Source organism: Eucyclogobius newberryi, unplaced genomic scaffold (assembly GCF_026437365.1).
Source record: "Eucyclogobius newberryi isolate DKJ021-1_F unplaced genomic scaffold, fEucNew1.0.hap1 SCAF_27, whole genome shotgun sequence".
Lineage (NCBI taxonomy): Eukaryota > Metazoa > Chordata > Actinopteri > Gobiiformes > Gobiidae > Eucyclogobius > Eucyclogobius newberryi.
The window spans coordinates 1000454-1014162 of NW_027315912.1; positions in this window are offsets into that span (position 1 = coordinate 1000454).

Sequence of the window (13709 nt, forward strand, 5' to 3'; positions counted from 1 at the left end):
CTGGATGATAGAGGTGGTGCTGGATGATAGTGGAGGTGCTGGACGATGGTGGTGGTGCTGGACGATGGTGGTGGTGGTGGTGTTGGATGATGGTGGTGGTGCTGGATGATGGTGGTGGTGCTGGATGATAGTGGTGGTGCTGGATGTTGGTGGTGGTGCTGGATGATGGTGCTGGATGATAGTGGTGGTGCTGGATGATATTGGTGGTGCTGGATGATAGTTGTGGTGCTGGATGATAGTGGTGGTGCTGGATGATGGTGGTGGTGCTGGATGATGGTGGTGGTGCTGGATGATGGTGGTGGTGCTGGATGATAGTGGTGGTGCTGGATGATGGTGCTGGATGATGGTGGTGGTGCTGGATGATGGTGGTGGTGCTGGATGATGGTGGTGGTGCTGGATGATAGTGGTGGTGCTGGATGATAGTGGTGGTGCTGGATGATGGTGGTGGTGCTGGATGCTGGTGGTGGTACTGGATGATGGTGGTGGTGCTGGATGATGGTGGTGGTGCTCGATGATAGTGGTGGTGCTGGATGATGATGGTGGTGCTGGATGATAGTTGTGGTGCTGGACGATGGTGGTGGTGCTGGACGATGGTGGTGGTGCTGGACGATGGTGGTGGTGCTGGATGATGGTGGTGGTGCTGGATGATAGTGGTGGTGCTGGATGATAGTGGTGGCGCTGGATGATAGTGGTGGTGGTGCTGGATGATAGTGGTGGTGCTGGATGATACTGGTGGTGCTGGATGATGGTGGTGGTGCTGGATGATAGTGGTGGTGCTGGATGATAGTGCAGGTGCTGGATGATAGTGGTGGTGCTGGATGATGATGGTGGTGGTGCTGGATGATGGTGGTGGTGCTGGATGATAGTGGTGGTGCTGGATGATGGTGGTGGTGCTGGATGATGGTGGTGGTGGTGGTGCTGGATGATGGTGGTGGTGCTGGATGATGGTGGTGGTGCTGGATGATAGTGGTGGTGCTGGATGATGGTGCTGGATGATGGTGGTGGTGCTGGATGATGGTGGTGGTGCTGGATGATGGTGGTGGTGCTGGATGATGGTGGTGGTGCTGGATGATGGTGGTGGTGCTGGATGATAGTGGTGGTGCTGGATTATAGTGGTGGTGCTGGATGATAGTGGTGGTGCCGGATGATGGTGGTGGTGCTGGATGATGGTGGTGGTGCTGGATGATGGTGGTGGTGCTCGATGATAGTGGTGGTGCTGGATTATGATGGTGGTGGTGCTGGATGATGGTGGTGGTGCTGGATGCTGGTGGTGGTACTGGATGATGGTGGTGGTGCTGGATGATGGTGGTGGTGCTCGATGATAGTGGTGGTGCTGGATGATGATGGTGGTGGTGCTGGATGATGGTGGTGGTGCTGGATGATAGTGGTGGTGCTGGATGATGGTGGTGGTGCTGGATGATGCTGGTGGTGGTGCTGGATGATGGTGGTGGTGCTGGATGATGGTGGTGGTGCTGGATGATAGAGGTGGTGCTGGATGATAGTGGAGGTGCTGGACGATGGTGGTGGTGCTGGACGATGGTGGTGGTGCTGGATGATAGTGGTGGTGCTGGATGATAGTGGTGGTGCTGGATGATAGTGGTGGCGCTGGATGATAGTGGTGGTGGTGCTGGATGATAGTGGTGGTGCTGGATGATACTGGTGGTGCTGGATGATGGTGGTGGTGCTGGATGATAGTGGTGGTGCTGGATGATAGTGCAGGTGCTGGATGATGGTGGTGGTGCTGGATGATAGTGGTGGTGCCGGATGATGGTGGTGGTGCTGGATGATAGAGGTGGTGCTGGATGATAGTGGAGGTGCTGGACGATGGTGGTGGTGCTGGACGATGGTGGTGGTGCTGGACGATGGTGGTGGTGTTGGATGATGGTGGTGGTGCTGGATGATGGTGGTGGTGCTGGATGATAGTGGTGGTGCTGGATGTTGGTGGTGGTGCTGGATGATGGTGCTGGATGATAGTGGTGGTGCTGGATGATATTGGTGGTGCTGGATGATAGTTGTGGTGCTGGATGATGGTGCTGGATGATGGTGGTGGTGCTGGATGATGGTGGTGGTGCTGGATGATGGTGGTGGTGCTGGATGATAGTGGTGGTGCTGGATGATGGTGGTGGTGCTGGATGATAGTGGTGGTGCTGGATGATAGTGGTGGTGCTGGATGATGGTGGTGGTGCTGGATGCTGGTGGTGGTACTGGATGATGGTGGTGGTGCTGGATGATGGTGGTGGTGCTCGATGATAGTGGTGGTGGTGCTGGATGATGGTGGTGGTGCTGGATGATGGTGGTGGTGCTGGATGATAGAGGTGGTGCTGGATGATAGTGGAGGTGCTGGACGATGGTGGTGGTGCTGGACGATGGTGGTGGTGCTGGATGATAGTGGTGGCGCTGGATGATAGTGGTGGTGGTGCTGGATGATAGTGGTGGTGCTGGATGATACTGGTGGTGCTGGATGATGGTGGTGGTGCTGGATGATAGTGCAGGTGCTGGATGATGGTGGTGGTGCTGGATGATGGTGGTGGTGCCGGATGATGGTGGTGGTGCTGGATGATGGTGGTGGTGCTGGATGATGGTGGTGGTGCTGGATGATAGTGGAGGTGCTGGACGATGGTGGTGGTGCTGGACGATGGTGGTGGTGCTGGACGATGGTGGTGGTGTTGGATGATGGTGGTGGTGCTGGATGATAGTGGTGGTGCTGGATGTTGGTGGTGGTGCTGGATGATGGTGCTGGATGATAGTGGTGGTGCTGGATGATATTGGTGGTGCTGGATGATAGTTGTGGTGCTGGATGATAGTGGTGGTGCTGGATGATGGTGGTGGTGCTGGATGATGGTGGTGGTGCTGGATGATGGTGGTGGTGCTGGATGATAGTGGTGGTGCTGGATGATGGTGCTGGATGATGGTGGTGGTGCTGGATGATGGTGGTGGTGCTGGATGATGGTGGTGGTGCTGGATGATAGTGGTGGTGCTGGATGATGGTGGTGGTGCTGGATGATAGTGGTGGTGCTGGATGATAGTGGTGGTGCTGGATGATGGTGGTGGTGCTGGATGATACTGGTGGTGCTGGATTATACTGGTGGTGCTGGATGATAGTGGTGGTGCTGGATGATGGTGCTGGATGAAAGTGGTGGTGCTGGATGATGATGGTGGTGGTGCTGAATGATAGTGGTGGTGCTGGATGATAGTGGTGGTGCTGGATGATAGTGGTGGTGCAGGATGATAGTGGTGGTGCTGGAATATGGTGCTGGATGATAGTGGTGGTGCTGGATGATGGTGGTGGTGCTGGATGATAGTGGTGGTGCTGGATGATGGTGGTGGTGCAGGATGATGGTGGTGGTGCTGGATGATGGTTGTGGTGCTGGATGATGGTTGTGGTGCTGGATGATAGTGGTGGTGCTGGATGATGGTGGTGGTGCTGGATGATAGTGGTGGTGCTGGATGATAGAGGTGGTGCTGGATGATGGTGCTGGATGATATTGGTGGTGCTGGATGATGGTGGTGGTGCTGGATGATGGTGGTGATGCTGGATAATGGTGGTGGTGCTGGATGATAGAGGTGGTGCTGGATGATGGTGGAGGTGCTGGATGATAGTGGTGGTGCTGGATGATGGTGGTGGTGCTGGATGATAGAGGTGGTGCTGGATGATAGTGCAGGTGCTGGACGATGGTGGTGGTGCTGGATGATAGTGGTGGTGCTGGATGATGGTGGTGGTGCTGGATGATGGTGGTGGTGCTGGATGATGGTGGTGGTGCTGGATGATAATGGTGGTGCTTGATGTTGGTGGTGGTGCTGGATGATGGTGCTGGATGATAGTGGTGGTGCTGGATGTTGGTGGTGGTGCTGGATGATGGTGCTGGATGATAGTGGTGGTTCTGGATGATGGTGGTGGTGCTGGATGATAGTGGTGGTGCTGGATGATGGTGGTGGTGCTGGATGATGGTTGTGGTGCTGGATGATGGTTGTGGTGCTGGATGATAGTGGTGGTGCTGGATGATGGTGGTGGTGCTGGATGATGGTGGTGGTGCTGGATGATGGTGCTGGATGATAGTGGTGGTGCTGGATGATGGTGGTGGTGCTGGATGATAGTGGTGGTGCTGGATGATGGTGGTGGTGCTGGATGATGGTGGTGGTGCTGGCTGATGGTTGTGGTGCTGGATGATGGTTGTGGTGCTGGATGATAGTGGTGGTGCTGGATGATAGAGGTGGTGCTGGATGATGGTGGTGGTGCTGGATGATGGTGGTGGTGCTGGATGATGGTGCTGGATGATAGTGGTGGTGCTGGATGATGATGGTGGTGGTGCTGGATGATGGTGGTGGTGCTGGATGATAGTGGTGGTGCTGGATGATAGTGGTGGTGCTGGATGATGGTGGTGGTGCTGGATGATGGTGGTGGTGCTGGATGATGGTGGTGGTGCTGGATGATAGTGGTGGTGCTGGATGATAGAGGTGGTGCTGGGTGATAGTGGTGGTGCTGGATGATGGTGGTGGTGCTGGATGATGGTGGGGGTGCTGGATGATGGTGGTGGTGCTGGATGATAGTGGTGGTGCTGGATGATAGAGGTGGTGCTGGATGATAGTGGTGGTGCTGGATGATGGTGGTGGTGCTGGATAATAGAGGTGGTGCTGGATGATAGTGGAGGTGCTGGACGATGGTGGTGGTGCTGGACGATGGTGGTGGTGCTGGATGATGGTGGTGGTGCTGGATGATAGTGGTGGTGCTGGATGATAGTGGTGGTGGTGCTGGATGATAGTGGTGGTGCTGGATGATACTGGTGGTGCTGGATGATGGTGGTGGTGCTGGATGATAGTGGTGGTGCTAGATGATAGTGGTGGTGGTGCTGGATGATGGTGGTGGTGCTGGATGATAGTGGTGGTGCCGGATGATGGTGGTGGTGCTGGATGATAGAGGTGGTGCTGGATGATAGTGGAGGTGCTGGACAATGGTGGTGGTGCTGGACGATGGTGGTGGTGCTGGACGATGGTGGTGGTGCTGGATGATGGTGGTGGTGCTGGATGATGGTGGTGGTGCTGGATGATAGTGGTGGTGCTGGATGTTGGTGGTGTTGCTGGATGATGGTGCTGGATGATGGTGCTGGATGATAGTGGTGGTGCTGGATGATATTGGTGGTGCTGGATGATAGTGGTGGTGCTGGATGATAGTGGTGGTGCTGGATGATGGTGGTGGTGCTGGATGATGGTGGTGGTGCTGGATGATAGTGGTGGTGCCGGATGATGGTGGTGGTGCTGGATGATGGTGGTGGTGCTGGATGATGGTGGTGGTGCTGGATGATAGTGGTGGTGCTGGATGATGGTGGTGGTGCTGGATGATGGTGGTGGTGCTGGATGATAGTGGTGGTGCTGGATGATGGTGGTGGTGCTGGATGATACTGGTGGTGCTGGATGATACTGGTGGTGCTGGATGATAGTGGTGGTGCTGGATGATGGTGCTGGATGATAGTGGTGGTGCTGGATGATGATGGTGGTGGTGCTGAATGATAGTGGTGGTGCTGGATGATGGTGGTGGTGCTGGATGATAGTGGTGGTGCTGTATGATAATGGTGGTGCTGGATGATGGTGGTGGTGCTGGATGCTGGTGGTGGTGCTGGATGATGGTGATGGTGCTGGATGATGGTGGTGGTGCTGGATGATAGTGGTGGTGCTGGATGATAGTGGTGGTGCTGGAAGATGGTGGTGGTGCTGGATGCTGGTGGTGGTACTGGATGATAGTGGTGGTGCTGGATGATGGTGGTGGTGCTGGATGATGGTGGTGGTGGTGCTGGATGATGGTGGTGGTGCTGGATGATGGTGGTGGTGCTGGATGATAGTGGTGGTGCTGGATGATGGTGGTGGTGCTGGATGATGGTGGTGGTGGTGCTGGATGATGGTGGTGGTGCTGGATGATGGTGGTGGTGCTGGATGATAGAGGTGGTGCTGGATGATAGTGGAGGTGCTGGACGATGGTGGTGGTGCTGGACGATGGTGGTGGTGCTGGATGATAGTGGTGGTGCTGGATGACAGTGGTGGTGCTGGATGATAGTGGTGGCGCTGGATGATAGTGGTGGTGGTGCTGGATGATAGTGGTGGTGCTGGATGATACTGGTGGTGCTGGATGATAGTGGTGGTGTTGGATGATAGTGGTGGTGCTGGATGATAGTGCAGGTGCTGGATGATGGTGGTGGTGCTGGATGATAGTGGTGGTGCCGGATGATGGTGGTGGTGCTGGATGATAGAGGTGGTGCTGGATGATAGTGGAGGTGCTGGACGATGGTGGTGGTGCTGGACGATGGTGGTGGTGCTGGACGATGGTGGTGGTGTTGGATGATGGTGGTGGTGCTGGATGATGGTGGTGGTGCTGGATGATGGTGCTGGATGATAGTGGTGGTGCTGGATGATGATGGTGGTGGTGCTGAATGATAGTGGTGGTGCTGGATGATGGTGGTGGTGCTGGATGATAGTGGTGGTGCTGGATGATAATGGTGGTGCTGGATGATGGTGGTGGTGCTGGATGCTGGTGGTGGTGCTGGATAATGGTGATGGTGCTGGATGATGGTGGTGGTGCTGGATGATAGTGGTGGTGCTGGATGATGGTGGTGGTGCTGGATGCTGGTGGTGGTACTGGATGATGGTGGTGGTGCTGGATGATGGTGGTGGTGCTCGATGATAGTGGTGGTGCTGGATGATGATGGTGGTGGTGCTGGATGATGGTGGTGGTGCTGGATGATAGTGGTGGTGCTGGATGATGGTGGTGGTGCTGGATGATGGTGGTGGTGGTGCTGGATGATGGTGGTGGTGCTGGATGATGGTGGTGGTGCTGGATGATAGAGGTGGTGCTGGATGATAGTGGAGGTGCTGGACGATGGTGGTGGTGCTGGACGATGGTGGTGGTGCTGGATGATAGTGGTGGTGCTGGATGACAGTGGTGGTGCTGGATGATAGTGGTGGCGCTGGATGATAGTGGTGGTGGTGCTGGATGATAGTGGTGGTGCTGGATGATACTGGTGGTGCTGGATGATGGTGGTGGTGCTGGATGATAGTGGTGGTGCTGGATGATAGTGCAGGTGCTGGATGATGGTGGTGGTGATGGATGATAGTGGTGGTGCCGGATGATGGTGGTGGTGCTGGATGATAGAGGTGGTGCTGGATGATAGTGGAGGTGCTGGACGATGGTGGTGGTGCTGGACGATGGTGGTGGTGCTGGACAATGGTGGTGGTGTTGGATGATGGTGGTGGTGCTGGATGATGGTGGTGGTGCTGGATGATAGTGGTGGTGCTGGATGTTGGTGGTGGTGCTGGATGATGGTGCTGGATGATAGTGGTGGTGCTGGATGATATTGGTGGTGCTGGATGATAGTTGTGGTGCTGGATGATAGTGGTGGTGCTGGATGATGGTGGTGGTGCTGGATGATGGTGGTGGTGCTGGATGATGGTGGTGGTGCTGGATGATAGTGGTGGTGCTGGATGATGGTGCTGGATGATGGTGGTGGTGCTGGATGATGGTGGTGGTGCTGGATGATGGTGGTGGTGCTGGATGATAGTGGTGGTGCTGGATGATGGTGGTGGTGCTGGATGATAGTGGTGGTGCTGGATGATAGTGGTGGTGCTGGATGATGGTGGTGGTGCTGGATGCTGGTGGTGGTACTGGATGATGGTGGTGGTGCTGGATGATGGTGGTGGTGCTCGATGATAGTGGTGGTGCTGGATGATGATGGTGGTGGTGCTGGATGATGGTGGTGGTGCTGGATGATAGTGGTGGTGCTGGATGATGGTGGTGGTGCTGGATGATGGTGGTGGTGGTGCTGGATGATGGTGGTGGTGCTGGATGATGGTGGTGGTGCTGGATGATAGAGGTGGTGCTGGATGATAGTGGAGGTGCTGGACGATGGTGGTGGTGCTGGACGATGGTGGTGGTGCTGGATGATAGTGGTGGCGCTGGATGATAGTGGTGGTGGTGCTGGATGATAGTGGTGGTGCTGGATGATACTGGTGGTGCTGGATGATGGTGGTGGTGCTGGATGATAGTGCAGGTGCTGGATGATGGTGGTGGTGCTGGATGATAGTGGTGGTGCCGGATGATGGTGGTGGTGCTGGATGATAGAGGTGGTGCTGGATGATAGTGGAGGTGCTGGACGATGGTGGTGGTGCTGGACGATGGTGGTGGTGCTGGACGATGGTGGTGGTGTTGGATGATGGTGGTGGTGCTGGATGATGGTGGTGGTGCTGGATGATAGTGGTGGTGCTGGATGTTGGTGGTGGTGCTGGATGATGGTGCTGGATGATAGTGGTGGTGCTGGATGATATTGGTGGTGCTGGATGATAGTTGTGGTGCTGGATGATAGTGGTGGTGCTGGATGATGGTGGTGGTGCTTGATTATGGTGGTGGTGCTGGATGATGGTGGTGGTGCTGGATGATAGTGGTGGTGCTGGATGATGGTGCTGGATGATGGTGGTGGTGCTGGATGATGGTGGTGGTGCTGGATGATGGTGGTGGTGCTGGATGATAGTGGTGGTGCTGGATGATGGTGGTGGTGCTGGATGATAGTGGTGGTGCTGGATGATAGTGGTGGTGCTGGATGATGGTGCTGGATGAAAGTGGTGGTGCTGGATGATGGTGGTGGTGCTGGATGATACTGGTGGTGCTGGATGATACTGGTGGTGCTGGATGATAGTGGTGGTGCTGGATGATGGTGCTGGATGAAAGTGGTGGTGCTGGATGATGATGGTGGTGGTGCTGAATGATAGTGGTGGTGCTGGATGATATTGGTGGTGCTGGATGATAGTGGTGGTGCAGGATGATAGTGGTGGTGCTGGAATATGGTGCTGGATGATAGTGGTGGTGCTGGATGATGGTGGTGGTGCTGGATGATAGTGGTGGTGCTGGATGATGGTGGTGGTGCTGGATGATGGTGGTGGTGCTGGATGATGGTTGTGGTGCTGGATGATGGTTGTGGTGCTGGATGATAGTGGTGGTGCTGGATGATGGTGGTGGTGCTGGATGATAGTGGTGGTGCTGGATGATAGTGGTGGTGCTGGATGATATTGGTGGTGCTGGATGATAGTTGTGGTGCTGGATCATAGTGGTGGTGCTGGATGATGGTGGTGGTGCTTGATTATGGTGGTGGTGCTGGATGATGGTGGTGGTGCTGGATGATAGTGGTGGTGCTGGATGATGGTGCTGGATGATGGTGGTGGTGCTGGATGATGGTGGTGGTGCTGGATGATGGTGGTGGTGCTGGATGATAGTGGTGGTGCTGGATGATGGTGGTGGTGCTGGATGATAGTGGTGGTGCTGGATGATAGTGGTGGTGCTGGATGATGGTGGTGGTGCTGGATGATAGTGGTGGTGCTGGATGATACTGGTGGTGCTGGATGATAGTGGTGGTGCTGGATGATGGTGCTGGATGAAAGTGGTGGTGCTGGATGATGATGGTGGTGGTGCTGAATGATAGTGGTGGTGCTGGATGATAGTGGTGGTGCTGGATGATAGTGGTGGTGCAGGATGATAGTGGTGGTGCTGGAATATGGTGCTGGATGATAGTGGTGGTGCTGGATGATGGTGGTGGTGCTGGATGATAGTGGTGGTGCTGGATGATGGTGGTGGTGCTGGATGATGGTGGTGGTGCTGGATGATGGTTGTGGTGCTGGATGATGGTTGTGGTGCTGGATGATAGTGGTGGTGCTGGATGATGGTGGTGGTGCTGGATGATAGTGGTGGTGCTGGATGATAGAGGTGGTGCTGGATGATGGTGCTGGATGATATTGGTGGTGCTGGATGATGGTGGTGGTGCTGGATGATAGAGGTGGTGCTGGATGATGGTGGTGGTGCTGGATGATGGTGGTGGTGCTGGATGATGGTGGTGTTGCTGGATGATGGTGTTGGTGCTGGATGATAGTGGTGGTGCTGGATGTTGGTGGTGGTGCTGGATGATGGTGCTGGATGATGGTGCTGGATGATAGTGGTGGTGCTGGATGATATTGGTGGTGCTGGATGATAGTGGTGGTGCTGGATGATAGTGGTGGTGCTGGATGATGGTGGTGGAGCTGGATGATGGTGGTGGTGCTGGATGATAGTGGTGGTGCCGGATGATGGTGGTGGTGCTGGATGATGGTGGTGGTGCTGGATGATAGTGGTGGTGCTGGATGATGGTGGTGGTGCTGGATGATGGTGGTGGTGCTGGATGATAATGGTGGTGCTGGATGATGGTGGTGGTGCTGGATGATACTGGTGGTGCTGGATGACACTGGTGGTGCTGGATGATAGTGGTGGTGCTGGATGATGGTGCTGGATGATAGTGGTGGTGCTGGATGATGATGGTGGTGGTGCTGAATGATAGTGGTGGTGCTGGATGCACCGTGGTGGTGCTGGATGATGGTGGTGGTGCTGGATGATGGTGGTGGTGCTGGATGATGGTGGTGGTGCTGGATGATGGTGGTGGTGCTGGATGATGGTGGTGGTGCTGGATGATACTGGTGGTGCTGGATGATACTGGTGGTGCTGGATGATAGTGGTGGTGCTGGATGATGGTGCTGGATGATAGTGGTGGTGCTGGATGATGGTGCTGGATGATGGTGGTGGTGCTGGATGATGATGGTGGTGCTGGATGATAGTGGTGGTGCTGGATGATGGTGCTGGATGATGGTGGTGGTGCTGGATGATGATGGTGGTGGTGCTGAATGATAGTGATGGTGCTGGATGATGGTGGTGGTGCTGGATGATAGTGGTGGTGCTGGATGATAATGGTGGTGCTGGATGATGGTGGTGGTGCTGGATGCTGGTGGTGGTGCTGGATGATGGTGGTGGTGCTGGATGATGGTGGTGGTGCTGGATGATGGTGGTGGTGCTCGATGATGGTGGTGGTGCTGGATGCTGGTGGTGGTGCTGGATGATGGTGGTGGTGCTGGATGATGGTGGTGGTGCTGGATGATGGTGGTGGTGCTCGATGATAGTGGTGGTGCTGGATGATGATGGTGGTGGTGCTGGATGATGGTGGTGGTGCTGGATGATAATGGTGGTGCTGGATGATGGTGGTGGTGCTGGATGCTGGTGGTGGTGCTGGATGATGGTGGTGGTGCTGGATGATGGTGGTGGTGCTGGATGATGGTGGTGGTGCTCGATGATAGTGGTGGTGCTGGATGATGGTGGTGGTGCTGGATGATGGTGGTGGTGCTGGATGATGGTGGTGGTGCTGGATGATGGTGGTGGTGCTGGATGATGGTGGTGGATGATGGTGGTGGTGCTGGATGATGGTGGTGGTGCTGGATGATGGTGCTGGATGATGGTGGTGGTGCTGGATGATGGTGGTGGTGCTGGATGATGGTGGTGGTGCTCGATGATAGTGGTGGTGCTGGATGATGATGGTGGTGGTGCTGGATGATGGTGGTGGTGCTGGATGCTGGTGGTGGTGCTGGATGATGGTGGTGGTGCTGGATGATGGTGGTGGTGCTGGATGATGGTGGTGGTGCTCGATGATAGTGGTGGTGCTGGATGATGATGGTGGTGGTGCTGGATGATGGTGGTGGTGCTGGATGATGGTGGTGGTGCTGGATGATGGTGGTGGATGATGGTGCTGATGGAGTTCTTTGTCTCTCCAGGCGTCCCGTACACCAGCATGGGACAGGACGCAGCCACAGAGAAGATCACGTCCATGTGAAGAGCTGAAGTCACATTATTTATTCTTCTGAGCACGTTGTGATGATCGCTGCAGATTAAAGTCATTCCTCCATGTTTCCTCGTGTCCTCGTCCTTTAATATCATCTAGACCTTCATTCTGAGGAAGAATCGTGATTTGAGTGTTTTTATCACATTTATCAGATTCATTTACTAGTTACAATAATTATATGTGCAGCTAAACTCTGGTATATGTATATTATTTATTGAAAGACATGTGGCCAATAGGGGCCGTGTTATGTTATGATCATAAGAGTTTGAAATATAAAAACACCAGATACAGACATCATTCCAAAAACATCAGTCCAACAAATGGAAAAAGTATCAACTGTATTTTTCTCAGTTGGATTTGACAAACGTGAGACTAGAATGATTTCCCAGAGTTTGTCCACACACAGGTGATTACACCTTTGAACGGTTCCAGATTTTAGAGCTAAAGGTTTATATTTATGACATTAGTGACTCATACGTGAATATTACATGTGACTTTGTGTTAAAAATACATCTTTACAATCTTTATCTGTGTCATTGTCCTTTACAGCAGACCTTCAATGCACCGAAGTCTGGACATTAGAGACATTAGAAAAAAATGTGAAACCAAGAGAAATGCAACATTGGAGATTGAGTGTTTCACATTTATTATTTTTTATTGTTTTTTTGGACCAAACAGCTCACCGTCCTGGAACACGAGCAGAACAATGTCCAAACTAAACAAGTGGTTCCACATGAAATATTCATCATTACAATTTCTTCCATGAATCCAAAAATGTGATGCTGGAAAAACAAGTTATGAATCATTTAAAGAAGACATATTGTGCTTTAGTCACTGGTGGCTCATATTTATGTATCAGTAACTTCCCCTTATGTGTCTAACGCCCTCTGCTGGTGACATCGGGGAGTGACGTATTTAAGCTGAACACAGCTAATAATAATAATGCTCCTAAAGAACATATTATGCATTATTTATATTCTTATTTAACATGCTTTGATTCACTTTACTTTGGTATCTTATTGTGTAGAACTTAAAAGAGGCAGATATGTGTTCTATTCTCTGCAAAGCGGGAAGTGCGTTGTTAGCATGCTAATGTTTGTTAGCTTTACTGTGAAAAAATGCTTCTAAAGTCATCGCAGTGAATAATCAGGATCCTTAGAATGCATTAGATGAATCAGAAATACATTTAGACCTGCAAACAAAATCAAATCGTTTTGTTTTCAAACTGACTTCACCTTTAAAATAAAGTTTATGGTTGCCAGGCAACTGAAAAGGTGCATTTACTGCCACCTCAGACGTCCCAACCCCATCTACTGTCCCAGGAGGGAGACAGAACGCATCCTTCACCCTTTTGGCCCCTCACATGTTCCTGTATTGAACATACAGTCTGGAATCTGGTTTGTTAATGTTGGCACCAGTTTCGGCATCACTCACGTCGGCCATGTTGATTTCATAAATACTTATGTATACACGCCCAGCATTCATAGCGCAATCACTACAAACATGGCGGTGCGCGTGTCAGCTGTTCCCCCCGCTCGCCTTTGCTTTCAATATCAAGGATAATGTCGTAGAAAAGGTCGATTTTAGATTTTTCGATAAAAATATCTTCAAATCGCGAGATTTAGTCCCCGGGTCGGGTTGATCTGGACACTCCCGACTGAATCGGGAGAGTTGGGAAGTCTGCCACCGACTGGAGTTCTACGTCTTCAAAATATGTTTTACGCTAAACCGTTAAAAAGAGATAGAGAGAGGGAGGGAGACAGAGAGAGAGCGTGAAAGAGCTCTGCCTTAAAATAACGTATCAAAGGCATTCATCATCAGAATTTAGTATTAGCAGTATTAGCATTAGCAGCAGAGAGAAGTCCCATGGGGAATTAAACAAAAGCTTGCAAATGATTTTATTCCTACAGATAAAACATGCATTCTTGACTTGCACTCTCCAGATCTGTGGAACATTCCAGGCAAAGCTATAAGATCTCCACGGGCGCTGCACTGGAAAAGTTACACAGTGAATCTTTAATCAGTCTTTGAGATGTTTTAGTA